Source organism: Nycticebus coucang, chromosome 15, assembly GCF_027406575.1.
Source record: "Nycticebus coucang isolate mNycCou1 chromosome 15, mNycCou1.pri, whole genome shotgun sequence".
Lineage (NCBI taxonomy): Eukaryota > Metazoa > Chordata > Mammalia > Primates > Lorisidae > Nycticebus > Nycticebus coucang.
Window position 1 is genome coordinate 84,469,399 of NC_069794.1, and position 26,915 is coordinate 84,496,313.

General features: G+C 38.6%; 1 protein-coding gene and 1 non-coding gene across 5 annotated transcripts in view; one reads left to right on the plus strand and one right to left on the minus strand.

Annotated features, from left to right (window-relative positions):
* The window catches only part of STARD13 (StAR related lipid transfer domain containing 13), a 270,950-nt gene that overhangs the window by 189,909 nt on the left and 54,126 nt on the right, over window positions 1-26,915 (minus strand). The window lies entirely within an intron of this gene.
* Window positions 317-423, plus strand: LOC128567009 (U6 spliceosomal RNA). Its single transcript, XR_008374686.1, has one exon. It is a non-coding gene; the product is annotated as a U6 spliceosomal RNA (small nuclear RNA).

Below are 26,915 nucleotides of genomic sequence, written 5' to 3' on the forward strand. Positions count from 1 at the left end.
AACAATATACACCTACCTGGAGGAAGAGAGAAATGATTAGAGCTCCAGCAACACTGCCCAACTGCGAGCATCTTCCCTGGGCCTGATACTATGCTAAGGAGCCCTGCACATGAAGAGTTCACTACAATATTTGTTAAATATAAATAAATGCAGACTCTGCGTTCAGTCCCCCTCATGACTAGAGTGCTGACGTAGTGTTAGCTCACATTTTTTAAACACTTGTGTGCCAGGCACCTTTCAAAGTGGTTTACATACGTATCTTACCTAATTCTAAAAACAAACCTATAAGGAGTTACTATAATATTTAGCTCATTTTGTGCTCGTTTCGGCAGCACATATACTAAAATTGGAACGATACAGAGAAGATTAGCATGGCCCCTGCGCAAGAATGACACGCAAATTCGTGAAGCGTTCCATATTTTTGAAAAGTAAAATCTCTAGTAACCTCAATCAGAAATGATAAAGGGGAAATAACAACTGATCCCACAGAGATACAAGAGATCATCTCTGAATACTACCAGAAACTCTATGCCCAGAAATTTGACAATGTGAAGGAAATGGATCAATATTTGGAATCACACCCTCTCCCTAGACTCAGCCAGGAAGAAAGAGAGCTCCTGAACAGACCAATTTCAAACACTGACATCAAAGAAACAATAAAAAATCTTCCAACCAAAAAATTCCCTGGTCCAGATGGCTTCACTCCAGAATTCTATCAAACCTTCAAAGAAGAGCTTATTCCTGTACTGCAGAAATTATTCCAAAAAATTGAGGAAGAAGGAATCTTCCCCAACACATTCTATGAAGCAAACATCACCCTGATACCAAAACCAGGAAAAGACCCAAACAAAAAGGAGAATTCCAGACCAATCTCACTCATGAATATAGATGCAAAAATTCTCAACAAAATCCTAGCCAATAGATTACAGCTTATCATCAAAAAAGTCATTCATTATGATCAAGTAGGCTTCATCCCAGGGATGCAAGGCTGGTTTAACATACGCAAGTCCATAAACGTTATCCACCATATTCACAGAGGCAAAAATAAAGATCACATGATCCTCTCAATAGATGCAGAAAAAGCATTTGATAAAATCCAGCATCCTTTTCTAATTAGAACACTGAAGAGTATAGGCATAGGTGGCACATTTCTAAAACTGATTGAAGCTATCTATGACAAACCCACAGCTAATATTTTATTGAATGGAGTAAAACTGAAAGCTTTTCCTCTTAGAACTGGAACCAGGCAAGGTTGTCCTCTGTCACTTTTACTATTCAACATGGTGCTGGAAGTTCTAGCCAATACAATTAGGCAAGACAAGGAAATAAAGGGAATCCAAATGGGAGCAGAGGAGGTCAAACTCTCCCTCTTTGCTGACGACATGATCTTATACTTAGAGAACCCCAAAGACTCAACCACAAGACTCCTAGAAATCATCAAAAAATACAGTAATGTTTCAGGATATAAAATCAATGTCCACAAGTCAGTAGCCTTTGTATACGCCAATAACAGTCAAGATGAGAAGCTAATTAAGGACACAACTCCCTTCACCATAGTTTCAAAGAAAATGAAATACCTAGGAATATACCTAATGAAGGAGGTGAAGGACCTCTATAAAGAAAACTATGAAATCCTCAGAAAGGAAATAGCAGAGGATATTAACAAATGGAAGAACATACCATGCTCATGGATGGGAAGAATCAACATTGTTAAAATGTCTATACTTCCCAAAGCAATCTACCTATTCAATGCCATTCCTATCAAAATACCAACATCATACTTTTAAGATTTGGAAAAAATGATTCTGTGTTTTGTATGGAACCAGAAAAAACCCCGTATAGCTAAAGCAGTTCTTAGTAATAAAAATAAAGCTGGGGGCATCAGCATACCAGATTTTAGTCTGTACTACAAAGCCACAGTTCTCAAGACAGCATGGTACTGGCACAAAAACAGAGACATAGACACTTGGAATCGAATTGAAAACCAAGAAATGAAACTAACATCTTACAACCACCTAATCTTCAATAAACCAAACAAGAACATACCTTGGGGGAAAGACTCCCTATTCAATAAATGGTGTTGGGAGAACTGGATGTCTATATGTAAAAGACTGAAACTGGACCCACACCTTTCCCCACTCACAAAAATTGATTCAAGATGGATAAAGGACTTAAATTTAAGGCATGAAACAATAAAAATCCTCCAAGAAAGCATAGGAAAAACACTGGAAGATATTGGCCTGGGGAAAGACTTCATGAAGAAGACTGCCATGGCAATTGCAACAACAACAAAAATAAACAAATGGGACTTCATTAAACTGAAAAGCTTCTGTACAGCTAAGGAGACAATAACCAAAGCAAAGAGACAACCAACACAATGGGAAAGGATATTTGCATATTTTCAATCAGACAAAAGCTTGATAACTAGGATCTATAGAGAACTCAAATTAATCCACATGAAAAAAGCCAACAATCCCATATGTCAATGGGCAAGAGACATGAATAGAACGTTCTCTAAAGATGACAGATGAATGGCTAACAAACACATGAAAAAATGTTCATCATCTCTATATATTAGAGTAATGCAAATCAAAACAACCCTGAGATATCATCTAACCCCAGTGAGAATGGCCCACATCACAAAATCTCAAAACTGCAGATGCTGGCATGGATGTGGAGAGACGGGAACACTTTTACACTGCTGGTGGGACTGCAAACTAGTACAACCTTTCTGGAAGGAAGTATGGAGAAACCTCAAAGCACTCAAGCTAGACCTCCCATTTGATCCTGCAATCCCATTACTGGGCATCTACCCAGAAGGAAAGAAATCCTTTTATCATAAGGACACTTGTACTAGACTGTTTATTGCAGCTCAATTTACAATCACCAAAATGTGGAATCAGCCTAAATGCCCACCAACCCAGGAATGGATTAACAAGCTGTGGTATATGTATACCATGGAATACTATTCAGACATTAAAAAAAAATGGAGACTTTACATCCTTCGTATTAACCTGGATGGAAGTGGAAGACATTATTCTTAGTAAAGCATCACAAGAATGGAGAAGCATGAATCCTATGTACTCAATTTTGATATGAGGACAATTAATGACAATTAAGGTTATGGGGGGGGAAAGCAGAAAGAGGGATGGAGGGAGGGGGGTGGGGCCTTGGTGTGTGTCACACTTTATGGGGGCAAGACATGATTGCAAGAGGGACTTTACCTAACAATTGCAATCAGTGTAACCTGGCTTATTGTACCCTCAATGAATCCCCAACAATAAAAATATATATATATAGCTCATTTTTCAGATGAGAAAACTAACCTCCATCATCCTGCTCCTGTTGTTACATATATGTTTGTCTCTTTCTTCTCCTATAGTTCTGATATATTGCTCATTTTACAATATATTTCTGATATATTATTTAAAAGCATCAAGGGATTCTCCCACTGATAAAAGGATAAAGCTGGGTGTGGTGGCTTACACCTGTAATCCCAATACATTGGGAGGCTGAGGTGGGAGGATCACTTGAAGGGAGGAGTTCAAGACCGACCTTGACAATGTACCAAGACCCTATCTCTACAAAAAGAAAATTTTTTTAGGTTAGCCAGGTGTAGTCCCAGCTAATGGGAGGCCAAGGCAGGAAGGGTCTCTTGAGCCCAGAAGTTGGAGGCTGTAGTGACCTATGATCACAACACTGCACTGTAGCCTGGGTGACACAGCAAGACCCTGTCTCACAAACAAAAACAAAAGGATAAAGTCCAAATTCTTCAGTATGGCATTAAAGGCCTGTCATGGTAACCTCCCTGATTTTTGCCTTAAAAGTCTGTGAAACCATTCCTGTTTGTAAGAAAAGTGATTCCACCCCAACCCCATTGCCTATAAAGCTCTCTTCTCACTCCTTCAATCCCTAGTCATTTTTCAAGACCTGACTCAGGGCTCCCTTTTCTGGGCAGACTTCCCAGCCCTTTTTGCAAATGCTACCTACTCCCTCCTCAGCACTCCCACGAGATTTATTGTTGGCATAGCCCTTGGGCACTTTATTCTGTTTGCTTTTTTGTCATTTCTTGCTGTTCTTATATTGAAAAACTTCTTGAAACCCACCATAGGCCCTGCGCCCTTCGCACCCCTTCTCGATGCAGCCCAGGCCCCTCGGGGACAGATGGTGTGCTACAGTGGAGAGAGCAAAGGCAGGTAACCAATAAGACTTAGATTTAAATCCTGGCTGAGTGACCCTCGACTTCCTTTAATCTCTTTTAGCTTCAGTGTCCTCATGTGCAGAGTAAATAACAATGATTCATACCTTGCATTACATAGAGAGTTTCTGACACATGGTAGAGCTGGATAAGTTATTAGAGTTTGTGTTGACAGATGACGAAAAAATTCTTAATTTCTTAGCAAACTCCCGAAAGAGCCTGAGGTCACAGTAGGCATATTGTATTAGGTACTGGAATCTGAACATCGCTTTGTGCTGGCACTTACACGGGGAGAAATGACAAGAGAACACTGAATGCCAAAGATGTTCCGGGCGCTGCTGCTTTGAGCTGGGGTGGTATAGGAATGAACAACCCTGGAGTTGAACTATCATCCCCGCTGATAGCCAACGACTGAGTTTTCACACTAAAACCCTGGAAACCTTACCTAGGACCCTAAAATTCCTAGGCCGCAGGAATTTTAAGAGATTTCAAATCCTTTGGTTCCCGAAGGGAGGTCGACAGCCAGTGCCTGGCATCAGCCGCAGCTTGTTGGAAAGGGTGACTCTCAGGCCCCGCCCTAGACCCGCTCAATCAGAACTCACATTTTAACAAGATTTGCAGGTGACTTGAGGGCACAGGAAGGTCTGAGAGGTGATGTTCTAGCATAATCCCTCTTTTCATCAACAAGGAAGATGAGCATGTGGACTTTCCCAGGTTGTGAAATCTGCTAACTGCAGACGTGGCACAGGCAAAGGCCCTAATTTTGAGGATTTTGATCTTCCTACTGAGTCATAGATGCCTCGCGTGGTTAGGTGGTGAATGTTTTAGGTAGTGCTTTGATTGCTTCCATTTTATTTACATCATATTTTAAATAAGATTTGGCATTGAAAGTTAAATTATTTTTCTTAAAGATCTTACCAATATTTAAAAGGCCAAAAGTCTATTTTTTTTTTTTTTTCTGGTTGCAATTCAGCTGGGGCCGGGTTTGAACCCGCCACCCTCGGTATATGGGGCCTGTGCCTTACCGACTGAGCCACAGGCGCCGCCCCCCAAAAGTCTATTTTAAGGTACTGAAATAGTTTAAACTCTTGTAGGAATGTATTTTCCTGCTTAACATTAATCTTGTATAATTTAATTTTGAAGCCCTTCCCTCCTTTTAAATTTTTGAAATAAATGTCAACATTCCATATAATTTAAACAAAGATTAACTTCAAAAATCCTTGATTTTCCCCACAGACATAAAGAGAAGAAAATTCGGTATAATTTTTAAATTCCACATCTCTGAATTAAGAAATTGTATAACTTTAAAGTATGAGTTAACAAAAAGTATAAATAAATGCCCTTTCATCCTCTATACCTATTCAAATTCTGACTCTTTAAGACTTACCCAAAATACTGTTAAAATTATTAAAATTTATAAATATTACTTATAAGAACTGTATACTCCCACAGCAGAACATTGTCTTGACTGCAAGTGAGACCCCCCAAGAAAGTTTTATTTTACTTCTCTGTGATTCAGTGTTTTCCACCATAGTTATCTATTTGCTTCTAGCATCTGCTCTGGCGAGATAAAAAATACATATCAAAAGTTTCATTCATCTGGGAAATGTTTAGTGATCACTGATGACAACTGGCTGGGATTACAGGCCGCGGGAACCTGAACGATGTTGTTGGCATACCTATAACTATCCACCCCAAGCGTTCCATATCAAATTGACCACAGGTACCAGGAGGTTCACGTCTCCATTCATTCACTAGACTTCATGAATGCCTACTTTATCCTGGTCACTAAGCCCTCAAAGAACTGACAGATGACCATTCAGAGTGAGTTAAGGAGGAGTGTTCAGTATAAGCCTGGGAGTAAAAGTGGGGTTACCATTTACGTCTCTCTGTTCTCCACAGTGACTAGCAGGATCCCTTACACAGTATAAATGTATCCTGCCTTAATACAAAATACAAAATTTACCTCCAAGAGTGGGTAGCATATCACCAATGAATGTCCCTGTTGATAAAACATATCCATGTTGATTATACATGTTTTATCAATTAATTCAGCAACTACTTTACGTATTTTTAGTGAGTACCTACTATGCACCATGAACTACACTAAATACTGAGCATAAAGAAACAAAGGACACAGCCTCTGCCTGCATGGGGTAGCCCACCAGTAACAGCAGTCATAACACCCTCTGTAAGTGTGAGGGCATATCAAAGCACAGCGTTGTGTGGAAACCTGCAGGCAGGTCTCACCAACCAAGTGGAGGATGAACGGTAAGGAATCTGGGAGGCTTGAGGTTTGAAGGATGGCATAGGTTCTCTCCATCTGCATTGTAGAGGTAGACCCTGATCTAAGGAAGTCTGAGATGGGCATGAAGGGCTCAGATCCTCTTAATTCTTCCATGCTTATCCCATTCCCATCATTTCTTGCTTTGCAAAGCACAAATAAAAGCGTGAACCCTTTTGGTCACAAACCACCACATACTGTTCGTAATCCAATTTTTTAAACATTTACTGGTAAGAGACCAATTGTGATTTTTTTTTTTTTCCCTTACGAATCAGTCTTCATCAAAGGGATCATTATTACGAAAGTTTCTGGGAAGAATTCCATTGTTTCATTCCCTCATTGGATTTCCTGGCCTTGGGCACAAAGGGGCTGTATCTGGAGAGACGAGAAATGTGTTCCACAGGGAGATCCATAGTAGCATTTTCTGCAGGAGACCTGGCAAAACCACACTATTGGTAGTCCCTGGAAAAAGCCAATTAAATCACGGCCATCTCCTCTGAAAATGCCCGTGACTGTGCTTTTAGAACTAGTCAAATCCCGATTAGCTGCTGCTTACTTCTCCCTTTGACTATTCCTTCTAACTGAAATGTTCCTGAACACATAAGTATAGGCAGTGCATGGAGGAAAGAGAGCAGAAGACCGTGTTGAGAGCAACATGCCTGCAACAGGCATGAGCACAGGGTTTATGGCACAGCAGGTATATTTTTAAGTATAAAAAAAGCACGTATCAGCATGCATATCTGCGTTTCTTCAAGGAATTAAATGTGAACCTCGTTAGAAACTTGTTGATTTTCTTTTTCTAATTTCCAATCAAATGTCCTGGAAAAACATAATTAGTCTCTTGAGGATACACACTTCCTCCCGCAGGGTGCCTGATGGTTGGGCACAGTAAGTGTGCGACGAGCCCTGACGACCTGTGGGTCACCCTGCCTCTTACCTGCCTCTTTCATGAGGTACTTAATCTATAAAACGCATAGCTCTCTGTGGACTTCATATTGACCTCAGATGAGCAGTTTAGATTTAATGAGCAACGCTGCGTGTGTATTCCAAGAAGTCAATACATTTTCTTAATATAAAAGCTCTGGCCAGACAGTTTTCATAAAGAAGAACTGAACGTTACGGTGAGTTCAAATCCTGCCTCCTCTGTGACATCTTCTGGGATCAGACACTTGCTCTTCCTTCTCTGGACTTCTAGTGAGTCGGAAGTGAAATTAGAGAGTTGTAGGTTTAAGAGAGATGTATCTGGGGCCCAGAGGAGGCCGCAGGGTGGGAGATAGGGAAATCAGAGCCTTCACCACAGAGGTGATAGTGAAAAATGGAGTTGAACTTCAGCGCTCAGATCTCGGCAAGGAGACCCCTGACCAGCTGAAGTCTCAGCTGCAGGTACAGGTTGAGGGAGAGAAGGCAGAGGAGGGAAGCTGATGCAATGATGACATTTACAAACCGCACAGTAAGCCATTGAAGCAGAAGGTGAGCAAAGAGAACAGGAGAGAACAGCTGTATTCAGCTATTGTTTCGTTCAAAGACTGTACACGGAACAAGGACCCTTGCAAAGCACTGACAGGTAGCCTACAGTAATCTGTAACAGACAACCTACCCTTTGTTTAAGATTTCCTATTCCCACTCATGACACGTGTCACCGTTTTGTTATAATTTTCAGAGTTTTTTAGACTGCAAGGAGAAAAGATGGCCATAATGGGAAATTCTACGCTAGAGTGGGTGGGACAGAGTCTCTTCTCAGTAAAAAGTTTCTCTCCAAGAAATGGGAATAATATACATTCTTTTTTTTTTTTTTTAATATACATTCTTAAGCCCTGACTGGCCAGTTCTGTTTTTCCTCCATACAGAATCTCATGTCTAGAAATTGACAAGCACTATAAACAATCTACCTCTAATTCATTATTTCTAACCTCCAGGAGAGTCCACTGACATTGCGATACCCTAAGAGGAGGCAGTAGAGGTGTAAGCAGACTGCAGAGGCCTTTTACTGCCTAGTCTTTGGACAGTCAGAAATACAGGATCACACTGAGCTCTTTCCAACTGCAAGTCTGGACGGCAGCAGGAAGCTGCTGCTCACTTAGTTTGTGGGAGACCATGTTGCTGACCCCTCCTGGCGCCATTGATGGCTCCGGTCCCCCTTTGCTAACAAAGATGCTAGTGGTTTTTCCAGGTCTAAGTGAGTTAAAGATGGCAAGAAAGGAGAATATTATGGGATTGCAAAAGGGAAATATATTTTTAAAAATATATTCCCAGGATTACAAAAGAATGCTTTGCACTCTCCAGCCTCCTCCTCTATAAGTGAAAGTTACACATTTCTAGGCTGTAATTCAGTACATGTGGACAGACTGATAAACAGCCGTAATTATATTACCAACGGCGACCTAGCAGGTCAGGTTAATAAAATGCTGCCAGCTTTCTTGTGATATTAAACTTGCATTGCTGGTTCTTCTTCTTTCATTATAAAGAATAACAAACCAAATGAATGTGGGCATTCATGAAATAACATTAATATTATGAGCTTTCTGAAAATAGGCTGCTTTCTTATTTCACCTTGAATAAATTTAATATGTTCGATATAATCTTTTCACCTTCTACTCATTTTGTGTAATACTTCTCAGAGGCAGCAGGAGGGCGAAGAAAGTACAGTCCCGTGTTGCTTAATGATGAGATGTTCTGAGGAACGCGCTATTAAGTGATTTCGTTGTCATGTGAACTTCACTTGTACTTCCAGGCCCCTAGATGGTAGCGCCTCCTACACCCTTAGGCAACACGGGATGACCTGTTGCTCTCAGGCTACAATCCTGTACAGCGTGGTATTGTACTGAATACTGCAGGCAATTGCAACCCAGTGGTATTTATTTAGATATAGCCAGACGTAGGAAAGGTAAGGCAAAAACCTGGTATGAAAGATTTAAAAATGGTACACTTGTACAGTACAACCCCATAATAATCTTATGGAACCACCATGGTATATGTGGGTGGTTGTTGACCAAAATGTTGTTCTGTGGCACATGACTTATGGAACTCAGGGAAGAGCCAAGTTGAAATCCCAGTGTTCTCAGGGAGGCTGCTTAATCTCTCTGAGCTTCTGTTTCCTTATTTGTAAAACAGAGATAGGAGATATAATATTCACTTCATACCATGATTCTGAGTATAAATCAGATAATTAAAAGTGGTCTGTAATCTGCAAATTTTAGTTGTAATCTTATTTACATGTTGAATCACTTATAGTCTGAAGCTTTTCATTTCTCTTTCATTTAGTCAAAAAAATATTGAGTAGATTCCTTCTAGGCTTTGGGATGAAATAAGAGAGGCTTAGAGGCTCAGGAGCATAGGGCAGGTTCAGAGAGCACAGGAAGCCAGAAGGGAGATGAGGCCATGTCAGAGCCAAGTCCTGTTCACGACGTAGGTGTAGGTGCGGAGTAACTTCACAGTGGAAAGACATTCTACAGTATGCTTTTATTGCATGAGGATTATCTTGTAAAGTTCTATGTTAAAGGAAAAGAGAAGGTGTGATTCCTTCAATCCCTGAAAAACACTTAATGCTATGGCGAAGAGGAAGAAAAAAATGCTACAGGATTTGTCTGCTCTTGAATATGTATCCTATGTATCCTGTCAGAACAAATGGTCATTTTCCTTTAGAAAGCTGCTGAACTGCAACCAAAAAATAGCTGGGCGTTGTGGCGGGCGCCTGTAGTCCCAGCTACTCGGGAGGCTGAGGCAAGAGAATCGCTTAAGCCCAGGAGTTGGAGGTTGCTGTGAGCTATGTGATGCCATGGCACTCTACCCGAGGGCCATAAAGTGACACTCTGTCTCTACAAAAAAAAAAAAAAAAAAGAAAGCTGCTCCTGAATGATATGAAATATCCATGTTTTGCTTTACAAAATGTATGTAAAAGCTGCAATATCGTCTAATCGGTAAACATTTTTGCAGCTTATGTTATATTTTCCTTTGCCTTTGGCTATAAAATCCAAGGTTCCATATTTAAGCCTATGTATTTATTAAAAGAAACAAGCCATTTTTGGCCTAAGGAAAACACTATGCTTCTTTTTCCCCCATTTTCCTTTCATCTGAATGGCAATCCTAGGTTCTAGATGCCACCTAGCTGGGGAAGGCAGTCTTTCAAGTTTAAATTCCCTTGTCAGGGGCATTTTGTGCTTGAATTCCTTCTTGAAGAATTAAAACATGCCTTTTTGTCCTGCCTTTTCTCCCCTTCCCCACCTCACCCTCTCATTTCCCGTGGTTCTGCATGTCAGCATTTGTGCTTGACTTAGGATCCAGGTGAAGGTCAGAAATGGTGTCATTAAAACAAGGAGAAAATGGAAAATCTATCAATTCTCAATGTTGTTTTCATAAATACTTTCTGATATAAGTTATATGTTTTGCTATGTAGACTTGTTCCTTCCAAATGAGTCAGTTTAGACAGTAGTGTTGATTTATTTGAGCAGGCATGTGGCAACATGGTTTTCCTCTGCAAATCAAAACAAACAAAAACTCTTCTGGAAAAGTATGTGAGTACCTGTTATTGGACTCAGACAAGTTTTATTTTGGAACATCTCATTCAGATCAAAGTAACACCAAATTTGTAATAATAAACAACAGAAATTCCATGAAGGGCAATCCATTGGTTGAGACAAATTTACTAGACTACTCAAAGTCTCTTCCTAGGTAATAACTTCCACCCTAAGTAATAACAATCCTAAGCCAATTGTACTGAGTTCCAAAATGTTTGGATCTTAGTTAGTACAACAGAAGTCCTGAACCCAACACTCATAACTTGCTTTTAATTGATGCTTAAAATGGCCAATTTTGCTATTGGATATTTTCAAAACACTGCAGATTATCTGGGAACATCCATAAATAAGAACTGTATAAGCATACAGTAAAAATAAGTATAATTTAAAATGGAATTGCTGTGAAAAATAGTTTTTAAAAACATAACATGAAATCATTGTTCTGGGTATCTGTTGTTAGAAAACAAGGTATTTGGGTTAAAAAAAATGGGCTACCTGTGGGAAAATTTCATTATTATGCAACATGGATAAATGCTTGCTTTATTAATTAAAAATTCGTGTGAATTGGGTGGCGCCTGTGGCTCAGTGAGCAGGGTGCCGGCCCCATATACCGAGGGTGGCAGGTTCAAACCCAGCCCCGGCTGAACTGCAACCAAAAAATAGCTGGGCGTTGTGGCAGGCGCCTGTAATCCCAGCTGCTCGGGAGGCTGAGGCAGGAGAATTGCGGAAGCCCAAGAGCTAGAGGTTGCTGTGAGTCCTGTGACATCATGGCACTCTACTGAAGGCAGTAAAATGAGACTCTGTCTCTACAAAAAAAAAAATAAAATTCGTGTGAATCTTGTAGGTAGAGTCCACTAATCCCATTGAAGATTTCCATTTGCGCATGCTTCAGCCACCATAGTTTAGTACCTACAGGCCACTTCCAGACCCTTCACTTCCCATCTGCTGTGCTTTAATGCCTTAATGTGTTTGCACGTGCCACTGATCCTTGCCAGGCTCTTCCCCCATTCTCTGGGGAATTTCTATTTATATTTAAAAATTTATCTTGTGAGTCCTTTCTCTTGGAGAGTATTCCACAATCTGCTTGTCTAAACTCTGCCTTCCTCTCACTTGTGGGCTGTCCATGGTGCTCCCTGAGTCGTGCACTGATTTTACTTACTTTGTTGTCCTACACCACAATTCTCCTCCTTACTGTATTAGTATTGAAACTGAGGAAGAGACGTGGAAATGGCTAAGGTCATGCTGCCAAGTCTAGTCTAATGAAAGTCTTCTTACTACAGGGCAATCATTAAACTCTCTTTGATTGACTGACTTCATAGATATTTGACTTTAACTGAAACTTTTTCCTTTTAACTAGCAAAACAACTCATTATCTTCTTTTCCCAAGCATTTATAGATACAATTTTTGCATCCCCCTGAAATGCTCTTCAACTTCCTTTGGGCCAATCTCCTGTCTTTTCTTTAATTGTCTTTTGATACTATAGTTACGTACTTTAATCCTTTTCCATGTAGTATGTATCTCCAGCATACACATAGCTATGGCCACATGCCACTGGTACGTGCTCTCTGTCAGTCCACCATCAGCGTATCAATCCTGAGGGGTAGATGTGGCACAGCTGACCATGACAGGAGGGGAAACATTGGTAGGCAGACCTCTTTCATTCCAGGAAATGAGATAAGCGAAAATCTAATTGTCGCAAATATCAGGCCAAGACCAAGCTGAGGGATAAGAATTGGATAGGAACCCACGAGTCCAGCACAGACAGTCCAGTGGAAGAAAGTCCACTTGGGGTAGAACCCAATGATGCTAACTCAAGGGCAACAGACACAGTAGGCAAGCATCAGCAGTTACTGCCGAGACCCAACAATGATTTGGAATGGACTCCAGTTCAGCCTGGTGGTGATGTCATGGCAGTGCAGAAAGGTTTAGATGTGTTACAAAGCTAGGGACTTTGGCATAACAGACTATAACAGAAGGCCAGTTATCTGAAATAAGACATGGAAAGAAAGTTGAAATAATTGAAATTGTGGTCAAGTACTTACCTTATTCCAAGTTCTTTGCTAAGTAGTTTTGTTTATGCACACGTAGGCATTTCACAAATATTTGATAAGTGAATTAATACAGTGTCCCCTTTAATTCTTACAACAACCAGTAAAACAACTAAACACCTATCAAGATAAGTATTATTACCTGTATGCTACAGACAAAGTAGCAAAGATAAGTATTATTACCTGTATGCTACTCAAAATATGAGTAGTAGAGACAGAATTCAAATCCAGGTCTATCAGCACAGCAAAGCTGGTATCCTTCCCCAGTACTAGCTTACACTGGGGCTTTCCCCCACCTATTTAATGTCTACTAATCAAGTTCTTGAGACCAGAAGTTATGTCTTTTATAATCGCAATACCGGGTTGTATACTCTATGGAAAGTGTATATGGTTGACTAAGAATTATTTAGTTTATAGAATGAGATACAGCTAAATAAAATGACACACAAACTTTTTTTTTTACATTTAGGAGAGTTGATCTTTTCATTGACAGTTACAATACACATAAGATCTGGATGTGTGTCTTCTATCACATCTTTGGGGAGAAAACAACATAAACTTACTTTTTAAAATATTTTAACAGGGAACAGACATGTACTCATCTTCACAGATGTAAAGAACTTCACTGAGAAGTTCCCCTGGTATGCCTATCTTTGTAACACAAATGTGAAGTTAAAACTATAGAAATTTGATCTGGCCCATCAAAGCTCCTGGTAAAATCTCACTTTTCTACTTCATTCATCAAATTCTTCCATTGAATTGAAGGAGAAGGATTTGTGGGAATGAATATTCAGCATGATCTGATCTGAGCATCTGGTCAACCTCTTTCAATAAAAGTAGGGAGTTAAAATTAAACAGTACAACTGTAAAACATTTTGTATGTATACAGAAATTTCCCTTAGGGACTTTCAGATGGCTGCCTCCAGAATGAGATTTTTAAAGATTTGTGGTTGGCAGAGCTATTCATCTATTAACAGCAACTGTAATTAGAAACTCTTTGTGATGCCTTCATAACTGAGTGAACCAACGTTTACAGATTTCAGGGTTAGTGTTCCTTATGACAGAGGATCACAGACTTTGGAATTTTATAGATGGGAATAATTTCCAAAGAAAGTTTGAAAGTAAAGCTAGAATTTAACTACTTTTTACTTTTGCTAGGTCAAGGGATTCAAACCACCACCATCATTTTATTAAAATAAATGACATCTTAAGTATCTTTGAAAAGTAGAAAGGCCCAAATCTCATAATTAAAAAAAAAAAAAAAAACTATCAGTTGGAAACCCTACTTAATGTTTTCCATGGGAAATCATGAGTTTTATCAGATTGCCCTCCAGGACTGAGCATTTTGTGAACAGTGGTTGATGTTCTCAAATGCTTGTAAATTTATTTTTAAAGTGCATGCCAGGGGCTGGTGTCCGGCCTTGTATTCTATTTACTACAGGTTCTTCTAGCTAGTAAACATGACTGCTGTAAAACACAGACCTGTTGAAGAATTGAGCACTGATGGGAAAACAGAAATAATTATTATGATGTAAAATTTGTCTTTTAAAGATTATATAAAGATTACATTCATGTTAGCATGGTTTATAAGGGCCTTCATTTTCCACCCTCAGTCTTCTCCTGCAACTTTACCTCCTCTTACTGTCAGAAGGAACTGAGAGGAGATTAGGTTGTTCTCTCGCTACTGTTTTTACATACAGTTTTTTGTAACAGAAATACACTTTTATATCTTCTTTACAAGAAAGCTTTCAGTCAGCCATCAAAACACAGAAGTGACTCCTCCTCTTTTGTGAAGTTTTCCTGGCCACGGCGTTACAAAGCGTATGGATTTATTTATACCAAGCGATGTAGAAGGAAGCAATCTTGGTTCTGATTGGTAAATAAGAAATAAGTTATTAATATAAGATTTACAATGTATAGTGTGACTATTGTGTGCCGTCCTGTCTGAGGGTGGATTATACATTACCTAGTCTTCATGACAATGTTGTGTGATTGGTATTAGAATCCGTATATTATAGATGTGGAAAAACAAAGCCTAGAGATTTAGGAAGCGATTTGCCCAAAGTCACACAGGAAGTAAGGTGAGATTGCTGAGAGCTTAACTCAAGTTTGTCTGACTCCAAAATTTGTGCTCTTTCCAATCTATTGTGCTGCCTCTGAATTAGATCTCCTTATTATATGCTTTAATAATATTTATTGAGAATGTACTACAGAACCTACATAGGACTTACCCATGGTATTGATTCCTTTACCTCCCTCTCTATTCCAAATCGGCTTCCTCAGGTGTTTGTCCCTACCACCACAGTGCAACTATGTTCTAAAGATCAACAGTGATCTCCATCTTGCCAATCCAATGATTATTTATTGATCCTTTCCTTTCTTGGCCTTGTAATCAGTCTCTTCCTCTATAAAATCCTTTCTTTACTTGGCTCCTGGTAGACAGACTTTCCTGATTTTCCTGCCACTTCAGTTTCCACCATGAGACTCTTCCCTTGCAGACACATGAGGTTGTGGAGCCTCAAGCCTCATTCCTTGCTCCCTCTTCTCTTTTCCTAGGTGATCTCATCCATTTCTGACTATAAACACTAAATATAAGTGATGATTCCCCAAATCCCATCTTTTGCTCTACTCTTTCATCTGAACTCTAGACTCCTATCTTAGTGGACTGCAGTCTCCATCTAGATCTCTAACATGTCCCAAACAGAACTCTGTCAGTCCAACTCAGAACAGTCTTCTCCAGGCTCTTCTCCATCTCACTAAATGGAATCTTCATTCACTCAACTTCTTAAACCAAATCTTGGGAAATGATCTTACAACTCCCCAGCAAGCTCCTGATGAGCTGCCTTCCAAATGAACTTTCATTAGACCCCCGTTAAATTACTCCCTGGTTCAAGAGCCACCCTTTCTCCTACTGACTATACCATAGCCTTCCCTCCATTCTTTTACCCAACTGTCAATTCTCCATATTCCCTTTGCCTGAAACACTCATACCTCTAAACTAGAGGTTCATTTCCTCCTTTCATCCAGATCTCTTCTTAAATTTAACCTTCTTCTAGAAGTCTTCCACACTATTCTATCAAAAAGAAAACCATACTCACTCCATGTTCTGTAAAATCTGCTTGATTTTTCTTCTTAAACACTTACTCCTACTTGGCACTATGTTATATATGTATTAATTCATTAGTTTATTATATGTGTCCTCCACTACAAAGTAAGGTCCATGAGAACAGGAACTTTGTCTATTTAATTCATTATTTTAGCATATTATAGGCACTTAAGTTTTTTCAGAATGAATGAATGGATGGATGGATGAATACATTTATTCATGAATAATGAATGAATAATTCAATGAATAACCACAAGTAGTTTTGTTAAATATTTTTATACTAATGTATAATCATTAATCATCACAATACCCCAGTTCCCAGATGAAGAACTAACTTGCCTAAAGACATAGAACTAGTAAGTAATAGAGCCAAGATTTGAATCCGGGTTGGCCAAACTTAGAGGATTTTCAATAACATCAGCTTTAATGAGAGTTTTAAAATTGGGCAATCCATGGAAGACTGTATGATCTAGGCCTCTGTTTTAGAAAAATATCTTATGCTTTAAATGATACTAAAGTAGTATCACTCTTATTTACAGATAAAACAACAAAGATATTGTTACCATCCGGTAAGTTCCAAAAGCAATACAACAAACTAGCAATTGATTCACTCATTCTGACTTCATAAAGAATAGGTAGTTATTTAAATATAGGAATGAATGCATCAATAGGATACCAACAAAATTCAATGGAAAGAGAACAGCTTTTTCAACAAATAGTCCTGAGACAACTGGACATCCATGTGCAGAAGAATGAAGCTGGATCCCGACTTCATTCCATATACACAAATTAACTCAAAATTAATCAAAGATCTAAATGAAATAATCAAAAATATAAAACTCTTAGAAGAAAATGTAAGTTTAGAACTTCACAATCTTGGATTAGTCAATGGTTCCTTAGAAATGACATCAAAGCAACAGGCAAGGGTCCCAGTGGAGTCTCAAAAACCCCCCCAAAAGCAACAAGCAAATAAAAATTAAATAAAGTGAACTTCATTAAAATTAAAAACTTTAAAGAATTCTATTAAAAAAGAGTAAAAAGACAACCTACAGAATGGGAGACAATATCTGCAAATCAGATGCCTGATAAAAATCTAATATCCAAAAATATAAAGAACTATTACAATGAAAAGACAAAATCAATTTCAAAATGGTCAGAGGAATTTAGTATACATTTCCCCAAAGAATATATACAGATGCAAATGAAATGATACTCAACAGCATTAGTCATTAAGAATATGCAAGTCAAAACTACAATGAGAATCCATTTCACAACCACTATATGGTTGTAATAAAAAAGTAGGACAATAGCAAGCATGGACTAGAATGTAGAGAAATTTGAACCACTCATTGTTGGCAAGAATGGAAAATGGAAAATGATGCAGCCACTTCAGAAAATAGTTTGGCAGCTCCTCAAAAAGTTAGACATAGAGTTACCACATAAGCAAGCAATTCCACTCATAGATCTATACCCAAGAAAATTGAAAACATGTTTACACAAAAATATGTACACGGATGTTCATGGCATTATTCATCCTAGCTAAAAAGTGGAGACAACTCAAGTGTTTATCAACTGATAAACAGATGAACAAATGTGGCATATTTATATAATGGAATATTATTCCAATCATAAAAAGGAATGAAATACTTATACGTGCTGCAACATGGAATGAATGTTGAACACATTAAACTAAGTTAAAGGGGCTAAAGAAGACTACCTATTATATAATTCCATTTACACAAAATGTGCAGAGCAGACAAATCCACAGAGACAGAAAATAGCCTAGTGGTTTCCAACAGCTGGGGGCAGGGGGGGAAACAGGGTGTGACTGCTAAAAGGCATGCTTTTATTTATTTACTTATTTTTTTGCAGTGACATAAATGTTCTAGAATTAGATAGTGATGATGGTTGTACAACCTTGCGAATATACTAAAAACCATTGACATGTACATTTTGTAAGGGTGAATTTTATGTAAATTATATCTCAATAATATTTTAGATGAATATAACTTCAACCGTATGTTAAATTATTTCCCATATAGCTAGAGAAGCTGGACAGTGGAAGGGGAAGAGTATTGAACAGGAGGCCTGAGCACCTGCTACATCACTGTTATCCAGATCACTGCCTTATTGGTCAATTATTTACCCTCTCTGCTCCATAGGGAAAACTTGCAGAATAGGAGGTTGGACTTACAGATGAGCTCTTAAAAAATGTTCAGAGCTGGCTAATTTTCTTTTTTCTATTTGTAGTGGACAGAAATAGACAAAACCTTAATTCTTGCACAAGAATTGTGCAAAATTGTATAAAACCTTAAATCTTGCATAAAACCTCAAGAGAGACAAGATGCATATCTGTGTACCCCTTGCTCTATTCCTGATACACGTGAGGCTCTATACTAGCGTGATGGGGAAGCAGACACTTCAGGCTCAGAGCCCTTCTCAGGGCTCTTAGACAAGTTATTTCACTTCTCTGTGCCTTGCTTGCCTCCTCTATAGAACTGTATATCAGTAGTGCCTGCTACTGCAGATGTTAAATGAGTTTGCATACAGGAAGCCCCAATCATAAAGCACAGTAATAAAGACTTAAAACAGAAACAAAGGCGATTGTAGCCTTTGGCTACTGCTAGAATTAAAGAGGAATTGTTGAGAATCTAGATTGCAGCTGGAGGAATGTTAAGTGACTTTTGCAAATGTTGTATCTGTGCTTTTCACACAAAGTCTAGGGGCACGTATTTTATAGGAGAATGTAGATCTGACTCTGTAAAATGGGTACTTGATGCAAGAGCCAAGGGCTTCCCAGCTTCAACTCTAGAGTGCTTTTCTTCCTCCTCCAAGGCCACACTCCAGGATTCCAGAGGCCTGTGCTGGCTTCTGGGTAGGTGTTAGGGTTTCCTGGAGCAAGATGGTGGAGATGAACTAACCAGCATGTAAAGAAGGCATGGAACTGATTCCTTTGACATTCTTCTAAAGATGACCCCAAGGTTTTAGGTTCTCCTCCCAGCTCTACGCATATGATTTTTTCAGAACCTGGAAAGTCCTCAGATGGACTATACATTTTATGTGTTTCTCTAAATCACATTTCTACCCACAGGTATTTTTTAAATGATTGAAAAAAATTGACTTCACATATTCATATGCCATTCTGAATGGAAACTGGATCAACACATTTTCAGCAGAAATTGTCACACCCTCCCATCGTTTGTTTGTGCAAGTGAACACATGCTCATTCTTTTACTCTAAACATATTGTTAAGAGTCAGCCACAGACTAGTCACATTTATCATTTTGGATGTACGTGAATAATTTCTAGATTTTCGAGATATTTAGAAGTCTTGCAATCATATTTATAGTCATCAATAAATATTGTGCTCTTAAAAGCATATTTAGTGCTATTCTATATGCTAGACATAACATTTATATTATTTAAAACTGAATGAATTAGGCTAGGCACAATGGCTCATGCCTGTGATCCTAGCACTTTGGAAGGCCGAGGCAGAAGGATCCCTTGAGCTCAGGAGTTCAAGACCAGCCTGAGCAAGAGTGAGACCCTGTCGCTACTAAAAAACAGAAAAATTAGCTGGGTGTTGTGGTGTATGTCTGTAGTTCCAGCTACTTGGGAGACTGAGGCAGCTTGAGCCGAAGAGTTTGAGATTGCTATGAGCTAGGATGATGTTACAACACGCTGCCCAGGGCAACAGTCATACTGTCTCGAAAAAAAAAAAAAAAAAAAAGATGACTATTTCCATGATAGCTTTGGGCTGTCTCTATGTTTTTTTTTTGTTTTTTTTTTTTATTTTATTTTATTTTTTTTTTTTTATTAAATCATAACTGTATACATTGATATGATCATGGGGCATCATACACTCGCTTCACAAACCATCTGACACATTTTTATCACAGTGGTTAACATAGCCTTTCTGGTGTTATCTCTATGTTTTTGGGTATAGCATTCCTTCCTCTTTATAACTAACCCTAATTTCTGTTAATGAATAGTAATAATAAATAATAAAAGCTGATATTTCAAGCACTTATTGAGTCATCACTCTTCTCTTAAATATATTATCTTATATAATATTCACTCAAAAAATGATTATTAGCCCCATTTTATAAATGAGAAAACTAAGATTCAGTGGTGAAACATCTTACCTAAAGTAACCACACAGCTAGGAAGTGGTGGCACCAAAGAGCTGGCCTTCCCTACTCTTGGGACCTCATTACTGAGCATCCGTCCACATCCTTACCTCCCTCTGCAGCCAAACCAAAATTCGTCTCCCCTAAGGAGAGTTCTATAAGCGATTCTTGCTGATAGGCACTTGTTTTCTTCTCTATTCTTTCAGTGTTTATAAACTCAGTTTTTAGAGCACTCATTTGTCATTTTTGGCAAATTTTGTTACTTTTTAAGAAGTATCATCAAGGGTGCTTATTCTGTGTGTCAGGTTGAATTTTTATTTAACTATGAAGAAAAGACTATATCTTCTAATTTTTTTTTTTTTTTTTTACTCTTCTGTTATGACTTGTGAGCCAGAGAATGTGCTGAATAAAGTAGGTGTTGGGCAGATGCTATCAACTCACTACTCATCAATCACAGTGTTGAGATTCACAAGTAGGTAACTGCAAACAAGGATTATATCTCATTTCAAAGTTGACTCCATTTCCCAGTTGTATATACGGCAACTACTCACCATCATATCAAAGATCTTCACCGATAGGACTTTTCAGATGTGATGATGGCAATCAACAGGAATGGCTTGGATTTCTTCATAACATACACGATGTACAAATAAACAGCCCAAAGTCTTAGTAACGTGAGCCATCAGAACAATGCCATCGGTAAATCTTGTCCTACAAGCTAAGGGAACCCTCTGTTCTCACCTGAAATTTATGCTGTTTTCCCACATAGTTTGGCTAAGAAGTTAAACCACCATAAGGAGATTTTTTAAATGTATCTGATACTCTGAACTGGAAAGTATATTCTGCAAGTTGGGAAGGCATGTTTTTTTCAAATAAAACTTAAAACTTGCATCTGCTCGTAAAAATGTTAAACATTTGAAAATATGACCAAATGCTTGAGGTGCAAGAATGACCTAACAGCTGTTGCATGCGCAGACGTGATTTAAAAGCTGCAGAAATGTTATTCAGCTATTCAGAAATAGGATCTGGAAAGCCTTCTATTTTGGTACACAAGAGTTGATTTCTTTTCCTCTTGGTAAACCAGGCCTTCCAGAAGTTCAAAATAAAGGACTTGCCATCTTTAAAACTTAAACCAATACACGCTATGAACACACAATATAGTTGATACTTCTAATTTGAACTAATCTTCTAGGTTTTGAAAGATATATGATGTAAACATGGTCCCTTGTAGATGTTAAATGAGTTAAAATTGCCAGGTCATTCTAAACAAACAGTGATTTGATTTTTTTAGGAGACACACAAAAAATAAAATACTTCCTTTCTTTCTTTCTCTCTCTTTTTTTAGAAATTTAGACATGAACGAAGAGAGATGCAGATAAGAACTGTAACTGAGGGCGGCGCCTATGGCTCAAAGGAGTAGGGCACCGGCCCCATATACTAGAGGTGGTGGGTTCAATCCCAGCCTCGGCCAAAACCTGCAAAAAAAACCAAAACCAAAAACAAACAAACAAAAAAAAGAACTGTAACTGAATAAGAAAAGACATTTTCTTTTTGGCTTTTTTTTTGTGTGTGTGACAGAGTCTCACTCCATCGCCCTGGGTAGAGTGCTTCTGTGGCATCCTAGCTCACAGCAACCTCAAACTCTTGGGCTGGAGCCATCTTCCTTGCCCCAGCCTTCTGAGTAGCTGGGACTACAAGCACCCATCACATTGCCTGACTAATTTTTCTGTTTTTTAATAGATATGGGGTCTCACTCTTGCCTAGACTGGTCTCCAACTCCTGAGCCAAGTGATCCACTGGCTTCAGCCTCCCGGAGCACTAGGATTACAGATGTGAGATACCATGCCCAGCCAAGAAAAGAAATTTGAAGTGTCTGTATTTTTTCTTCCAGCCAGAAAATGAGTAGCGACAACTGGAGCCATATTGTGAAGAGCCGCCCACCCTGCAGCAAAAAGATGGCGCTAGGACTCAGAATGTCATTAAAAAAAAGAAGAAGAAGAAGAAGAAGAAGGAAAGGACTGTTCAACCTCAAGCCTTTTAAAAGCCTGTTGAAAACTTTAAGAAAAAGTCATCCATTGTCACCTTTCACTTTAGGTTCATGCTAGGAAAAGTCAGAGATACAGCTGTGTAATCTTCCTTTCTGGTGTTCTTCCCGCTCTTCAGCCAAACGGCTACCATGGTCCCTTTAAAATATACTTGATTCCAATACACTGATATCATTATCTCCATTCTGAAGATGACGCTGTCACACCATGTGCTCTCAAATAGTTGGAAATAGTACAGATCCTTTAGCTATTCTGCGGTTGCTGAGATTTTTTCACTATAGATACCCACCCATAAACCTTGCTTCTGCAGGGAAAATTATCTACTATGGCAGAGCAGACTTTTGACATTCTGATATAGCATGTTGACATCTGTCCTTGACCCATCATTTTTTTTTAAAATACGTCTCTTTTAAACTTCCACCTGCAATAAGTAAGGATAGTTCTCTCAAATCTTTTTCAGAATGAGTTTCTCTTAAATTTGTGTACCAATTCATCAGTTATTACATCACCATTGTAGAATTGTATCATCATTTATTGTATTGTATCCTACAGTACAGTGAGCTATCAATAAATTTGTTTCTTCTGCAAGGATGTAAAAAAAAAAAAGAAAAAAAAAATGATTCTACCGTCCCAGCTCCGAGTCTCTGTGCTCCAGCCACACCAGCTGCCTTCTAATCTCTGCTCTGACCCAAGTACTTGCCTGATTCTTAGCCTTGTGTATGGTCTTCCCACTGCCTCAGATGCTCTTTCTACGCCTCTCTCCTAAAGAATTGACACCACCCTCCAGAACTCAGCTCAAATGCTACTCCTCAAGGAAGCATCGCCAACCCTACAGATGCTGTTAGTCTTCTTGCTACTCGCCCATTGCATCCCTCTTTTCCTGTACAGCACTTTCCAAAAACTGTCATTAAATAATTGCATGAGCCTGCAAGTTTTATGAGCGCTCTTGTTTTTGAGCTGTATCTCCAGCATCCAGCAGAGTACCTAGCCCAAAAGAGACACTCGGTGCAGTCGTACATGTGTAGTATTTACCTTCTCATTATACTGCCTTACAACACTATCTCCAATCCCCTGCTTTCCAATTTTTCTATTTAAAACTTAATTCTCTGCCCTTCAATTAACTTAATGCCAGGAAAAAATGGATTTTGGCAAAAACTGTGGCCAGAAAGGCCTCAAAAAATATGGCCAGAAATGCCTCACATTCATGATGAGCCCACTGGACTCCACAAAATGGCTCCAAAAAGAAATGCCCTCTTGCTCCTTGAACTACTCTGATTTCTATTCTAGTGTTATTCCCTTTTGGTCTTGTTTCACAGCCTCTATTGCAAGGAAAAACAAAAAACAAGAAACTAAAAAAAAATAAAAGAAACCCAGAAACAAGATCTTGCATTCCTCTCTAGCATTTCATGAGGCTATTTCCACAGCTGATGATCGCTCTGATTTTGGTCAGGGGGAGGCAAAAAATAAAAAGTGAAATATTTCACAACAGCTGAAATGATTTTCTGCCAAAGCCTGATTTTAAATTAAAAACGTGTTTTCTCTGTATGTATGAGGCAGTGAAAGTTCTAGAGATATAATGTGACATATGAATTTAGCACTCGAAGATGCAAAAACAGAACAGATATTTTTATATACTACTTATGATAATAATTACCGTTGACTCTAAAGTAAGCAAATCCATATTTGTTTTCAAGTAAAGTGTGTTACTTGAGAATATTCAAAAACATTTGCCAAAGAGGTGTGAACAGTGCCGACTCTCATCAAAATCCATCTGTCTGAATCTATTAACTGGCATTTCCCCAGCTGGGGCATTCCTCAAGTCCTACATAACAAAAGCTCCTTATGCCAAGGGTGAGGGCTGATACCTAACTTAGAAACTGAATTTATTATATCCAGAATGAAAAGTTCCAAGTAGATTTTGTCAACATATATCTTTGCAGCCCAACTGTATTAAACATAAAACTGAAAGCTGATGTTGAATAGAGAATTAGAGTTTAAGCTTCAAAGTCAAGCTCAAGTTCTTTTCTATTTTTTTAAATCTTCTGCAACTTATTCACATAAGCAATTTGAAAATACTCATGTAAATTATTTGGAGAAAAGGGTGTTTAGTGTCTCCTCTCTTTCACATCCTCCCATGGACTTCCTTTGTTTACTCAGTGTTAATGAAGAGACTTACGTGAGATTTTTGAAATGTGTATGTTTTTGAGGAATTATACTGTTTGGATGACCTAAATTCAAAAAAGCTCTTCTTCCATCATCTCAGAAAAGGCTACACGTGTCTTTTGAGTATATTGCAAGGTCTTAATACTTGTAGATTGATTGCCGTATACCTATCTTCTATATCCATGTCAAGCGTATCGCTAAAATCTTTTCTTCCGAAAATGGGCACTGCTTCTCCTGGCTCGGCAAGAAACATCGTTCTTACTGGCCTTGTGTTTATAGACCTTAGAATCTCTTTACGATCACTTACTTTTTGCTTTCATGTATATAAAAAGTATATATGCACTATTGTGTGTGCACGTGTGTGTATATACACATACAAACACATCATATACAGTATGTACGCATATATTTGTATCTCATAAATGCATCTTTGGAAGACATATATGAATCTACATATGTTACGTACATACACACACACAGTAGAATCTCTGTAGTTGACCAGCCAAGGGACTGCAACAAACTGGTCAACATACGGAGGTGGTCACCATAAGGGACTAGGCCTCCTATACTGATAACATACATATGGTGCATGTCCAGTCTATGAAAACTAGATCAACTTAAGGAGCTGGTCAATGTACAGAGGTGGTCAGCTATGGAGGTTCTACCGTATATCTTTTGAAGAAGAAGACGAAAAGGCTTCTAAACCTAGCCATCAAGAAGGTTGTTGTACTTTTCTTGAGTATCACAGGAAGCTTGCCATTTTTTCCCAATGCCTCATTGGCACAACTGTTCTTTTGTGCGACCAACATTACTTCCCACTGGTGCTAAAGAAGGGAAGGTTCAATTTAACTTTTACCTTTAACCTTCATCAAACACCAGGGGCTGCTATGTCAGGCCTCTGTAGCTCCAAAAGAAAATAAGATAAGGGCCTTTCCCAGATTCTCTCCTTCCAGTTATTAACTAACATTTCTGCCTTAGATACCTCCTGATTATTCTGTCCACAGAAAGAAAAGAAAAGGAGGTTGCTGTGAGCTGTGTGACGCCACGGCCCTCTACCAAGGGCAATGAAGTAGAGACTCTGTTCCTACAGAAAAAAAAAGAATGAATAAAGAAAATTCAAAATGAAAGTTTCAGTATAACATAGGATTTTGAATCCTTTTTTGAATAATTTTTTTTTTAATCTTAGGTACTACAAAGAATTTTTAAAATTTCCTCATGATCCCATTATGGGATGAATTAAACTTTCCAAATGTTACACTTGGAAGGAGAGGAGAGAAGAAAAGAGTCAAAAAATGCCACACTGCCTTCTGAAAGAACTGTCGGACACCGAACGTCTGAACCTTAGAAAGTCATCATTGGTCTATGAAGCCTAACATCATCACTGTTACTAAGAAGCAGAAAACTGAAGCTCAAAGAACACACAATTCATCAACTGGTGAAAAGTGCAAAGATTTATCCCCATCTCCCTCTCCTCCCAAAACACAAAGCACCACACTTCAGTGGAGTTAAAAAACATAAGAGCTTCCTTTCAGAACAACTGTAAAATCACAGGATGTAGAAAATCATTTAAAATAGGTTACACAAATAAACAGGAAATCCCCTCCCTCCCACCTGGCCTAACTCTAGCTGCTCCATATGCTGGGAGAGTAGTGAGGAGGTTTATCAACCAGAGGTTTCTTTGAAAACTTTCTTTGTTTTGTTAAACATCACTTTTGCATGCCTGAGTTTTGCAAAAAGGCAAGAAGCTAAATTTAAAAGGAAATTTCATTTTGGCATATTTCAATAAAGTAACATAAACCAGACTTAAAACCCTATGTACTGAGTTCCCAGTTTTACTCTATTGTCTTGTTCTTCCTGTACTCAGACATCCAGGGAAGCAGAAGGAAACCACCATGGCAGAACCGTGTTTTCAAAGGGAGGTACACAGACAACCACCTCACAATTCCTTGGCATGGCTCTCAAAATGCAGCTTCCTGAACCCCCATCTGTTCAATCCAACTTTCAATCTGGGTTTACCGGGTAAACCCCAGATTATGAACAACAGAAAAAGCCTCAAAGTGATTCTTCTGTACTAAAACTTGACTTTTAGAAAATGACATTTCCTAAATGCTTTCACATAGGTTATCTTATTTATTAACTTGCCTACCCTTGGTACTGGTAGCCCATTTACATTCAAGCGATGTTCTTATTATTTATTTTCTGTATTTATCCTCCATTTAAGCTGAGATTACTGTGCCGCTCTTCTACCTTGGATATTTCATGGTTAAGTGCATGATTCTTAACAGAGACAGCCCTGGCCCTGTGACTTGTTCAAGTTCCAAAGCCTCTATGATCTTTTGAACCTTAGAAAGGTTGAACCTTGTATCATATGAAATATGACTATAATACTGACCTGCTAGGACTGTTATATTAAATTCAGTAACATG